This window comes from Heptranchias perlo, chromosome 19 (assembly GCF_035084215.1).
Source record: "Heptranchias perlo isolate sHepPer1 chromosome 19, sHepPer1.hap1, whole genome shotgun sequence".
Classification (NCBI taxonomy): domain Eukaryota; kingdom Metazoa; phylum Chordata; class Chondrichthyes; order Hexanchiformes; family Hexanchidae; genus Heptranchias; species Heptranchias perlo.
Window position 1 is genome coordinate 9,730,380 of NC_090343.1, and position 4,447 is coordinate 9,734,826.

Here is a 4,447-nt window from a genome sequence, read left to right on the forward strand (position 1 = left end):
ATACTCTCTTTTTGTAGCCCTTACTATCTGTTTTGTGACCCTTTGTTGATCTTTGAATCTTTCCCATTTGCCAGGATCTGTGCCATTTTTTGCCTTTTTGTATGCCCTTTCCTTATGTCTTATACTGTCCCTTACCTCTTTAGTTGTCCATGGCTGTTTTTTATGACAAGTAGAGTTCTTGCCCCTCAGGGGTATAAACCGATTCTGTATCACGTTAAATGTTTCTTTAAACATTTCCCACTGATCATCAGTCGTTTTACCCGTTAACAGATTTGCCCAGTTTACTGTGGACAGTCTCTGTCTCATCCCATTGAAGTCGGCCTTACCCAAGTCTAGAATCTTAGCAGCTGATTCACTTTTTTCCCTTTCAAACACTACTTTGAACTCGATCATGTTATGATCGCTATTGGATAGATGTTCACGCATAGTTAAGCTGTTAACTAAATCTGGTTCATTACTCATTACTAAATCTAGTATAGCTTGCCCCCTTGTTGCCTCTAGGACATACTGCTGTAGAAAACTACCCCGGACACACTCAAGAAATTCACTACCTTTCTGACAGTTGTTAGTCTGCTTTTCCCAATCTATGTGAAGGTTAAAGTCCCCCATTAAGACCACTATGCCTTTCTTACACGCTTGTCTAATCTCTGCAGAGGGAGAGAGCCCCAGATACACACAGGGACAGAGAGAGAGAGAGAGAGAGTCACAGATAAACACAGGGAAATGACGGAGAGAGAGAGCCACAGATGCACACAGGGACAGAGAGAGAGAGTCATGGATAAACACAGGGACATGACAGGGAGAGAGAGCCCCAGATGCACACAGGGACAGAGAGAGAGAGAGTCACGGATAATCACAGGGACATGACAGGGAGAGAGAGCCCCAGATGCACACAGGGACAGAGAGAGAGAGAGTCACGGATAAACACAGGGACATGACAGGGAGAGAGAGCCACAGATACAAACCAGGACAGAGAGAGAGAGAGAGAAAACCACAGACATTCTCAGGGCCAGAGAGAGAGAAGGCCAAAAATGCACTGAGTGTTTTTGATTATTTGCTATCAAGGATGGATATGTCACATGAGCAGCCCATATGTGAAGGCAGACTTACAAAATATAAAAGGTGAACTAATTTTGCTCTGATGCTTATGGATTTGGCTGCAACAAAATTAGAAATGCTAACGCTCAAGCCCCAGCAAGGCACAGAGGGAGCAATTATTATATCTTATTGTTACTGCTCCACTGTGCAGCCACAGTGACACTTAAGTACAATTTACCACAGCGGGGAATCATGTCGCAGAGTGACATTCGTAGTGAGCGAATTCATTACAACACTCCTTCCCACACCATGAGAATGCCACAAAATGTTATACCCTGCAGATCTCAGTCCAGTAATGTAAGCCTGAAAGAAAAGAGAAAACACTTGGTGTTGCCTGAAGTGAAGACAGTGTTCTGAATCCCATCTATTTACTTTTCTGCTTGTCAGAGTAAGGGATGTAAATGGAACACTTCTACATTCTGCACCCATTCTCAATATCAAAGATTCCCCGATCAGCTTCAGCACAGGGTAGATGAAGATAGCACAAACTGAAAGGCACAGGGATCTTTTAATTTGGGGTTAATGCTAATTATTGGGGCAAAGTAGAGAGAGCTTTATTAATTCTCGGGATGTGCATCACTGGCAAGGCCAGCATTTATTGCGCATCCCTAGTTGCCCTAATATAGGGACCGCTGGTAGCGGTTTTGATACAACTGAGTGACTTAGTAGGCCACTTCAGAGGGCAGTTAAGTGTCAACCACATTGGTATGGGGGCTGGAGTTACCTATAGGCCAGGTCGGGTAAGGATGGCAGATTTCCTTCCCTAAAGGACATTAGTGAGCCCGTTGGGTTTTTATGGCAATCCAACAGCTTCATGGTCACTTTTACTGATCCTAGCTTTTTATTTCCAGATTTACTTTTGAACTGATTTCAAGTTCTCAAACTACCATGTTGGGATTTGAACCCATGTTCTCTGGATTATTAATCTAGGCCTACTGGATTACTAGTCCAGTAACAGGACCATTACACTGCATCTATTCCATGTCGTGTGAAATGCCTCGGCATGCCTCATTTACCTTGTATCCAATAGTGCTTAACCTGACTTAGCAGTGCTTGACGCTGGGTGTTCAAAGTGCGGGAGTATTTCATTGCCCAACACTGATATCCTTCACACTGATGAGCTGAACATTCAGTGCGATATTTTCAGTTAAATGCTGATTAATCATCTTGTCGAGTTTCACAAATTTCCGCCCACTAGCTCTGCTCGTGGCTGTAACCTTTCAGTATCTAGTCTGATTTAAGAGCGGACTGTGTGTAGGGGAGGGAGTGAAATCACATATTCACCGGATTATGAAAAGTTAGGTTCGTCACACATGTGGGATGTTACAATGGTGGAAATGTTTTCTATACTGCATTTCCACACTTATGATGAAAATGTTATGTTCTTATTAACGCAGGACATCGTGGATGTGAGAGATTGTTGCAAAAGAAATGCAAAAATTAGATTTTTTACACGTAAGGGAATGACTTGTAAATTTTTGGTAAACAAAATATTGCATGGTGAGATGGAATATTTTCACTGGCAAACTCTGACCTAATGGCACCCTGTACTGTTCTTGAGTTCTCAGGTTATCCACTCTGAAGTATTCTCCCTATTTCATTCCCACCACTAGTCAGGTATTGTCTACACTAAACAAGATGTGGAGATGCCGGTGATGGACTGGGGTGGACAAATGTAAGGAGTCTTACAACACCAGGTTATAGTCCAACAGCTTTATTTAAAATCACAAGCTTTTGGAGGCTTCCTCCTTCGTCAGGTGAGTGCGGGATTCCATGAAAGGTACCGTATATATAGTCAGAGAACAATGCCTGGTGATTACAGATAATCTTTCCAACTGCCCGTTATCAAGGCAATCAAAGGAGTTGAATAGTGTTCAGAGAGACATTACATACAAGACTACTGAATATACAAATGGTCAGAACCCAAAGACAAAGAGAGAGAGAGAGAGAAACATCCGAAAGGAAGAGAAAGAGAGAGAATGACCAGTTGTATTAAAAACAGATAACTTTCTTTCGCTGGTGGGGTTACGTGTAGCGTGACATGAACCCAAGATCCCGGTTGAGGCCGTCCTCGTGGGTGCAGAACTTGGCTATCAATTTCTGCTCGACGATTTTGCGTTGTCGTGTGTCTCGAAGGCCGCCTTGGAGAACGCTTACCCGAAGATCGGTGGCTGAATGTCCTTGACTGCTGAAGTGTTCCCCGACTGGGAGGGAACCCTCCTGTCTGGCGATTGTTGCGCGGTGTCCGTTCATCCGTTGTCGCAGTGTCTGCATGGTCTCGCCAATGTACCATGCTCCGGGGCATCCTTTCCTGCAACGTATGAGGTAGACAACGTTGGCCGAGTCACAGGAGTATGAACCATGTACCTGGTGGGTGGTGTCCTCTCGTGTGATGGTGGTATCTGTGTCGATGATCTGGCATGTCTTGCAGAGGTTACCGTGGCAGGGTTGTGTGGTGTCGTGGACGCTGTTCTCCTGAAAGCTGGGTAATTTGCTGCGAACGATGGTCTGTTTGAGGTTGGGTGGCTGTTTGAAGGCGAGTAGTGGAGGTGTGGGGATGGCCTTAGCGAGGTGTTCGTCGTCATCGATGACATGTTGAAGGCTGCAAAGAACATGGCGTAGTTTCTCCGCTCCGGGGAAGTACTGGACAACAAAGGGTACTCTGTTGGTTGTGTCCCTTGTTTGTCTTCTGAGGAGGTCTATGCGATTTTTCGCTGTGGCCCTAAAAACTTACTTGTTTACACTAAACAAGTAAGCTTGCCCTGAAGGCTCAGTTGGTAAACACACAGCCCATTTGGGAACTGAAGCTATTTCAGCTAAGTTCTACAGAAGGCGATAAATCAGCTCAGGTTTCTTCTCCTGATCACAAGCCAGTGATCGCTGCTAAGAAGTCCGTGGGTGTTGGGTGAGGGAACGGTCAGGACTTGACTGCCACGATGTCCATGCTTCAATATCCTGCCAACACCCAGCATCTCAGCTCACCATATGAAGAATGCCCACTTGGGCAAGGTATCAGAGACCTGCCTATTCCCTGGCAAATGCTTCCCAGCAAGTGTCAGTGAGTGGCCTCAGGAGAAAAAGGGAGACAATTAGAGGTAAAAAGTATCTTTGCTGGTTTGGTGGAGCATGTTTTTGATGGCTGTTGTGCAGAGATTGTACTTGTGTTAAAATATGGATTTTTTTTCCTGCCAATGAGACATTACATGTAATAGATGTTACAAAGCTAAACAGGGATTCTAGAGTGTCATTTACAGGCAAATGACTGCAGAAAATGTCATATTTAACTATGCGTTCATCTGTTCCTTTAAGCGTGGCTTTTAGCTTTTCAATGAAACTGTGAAACAATGAA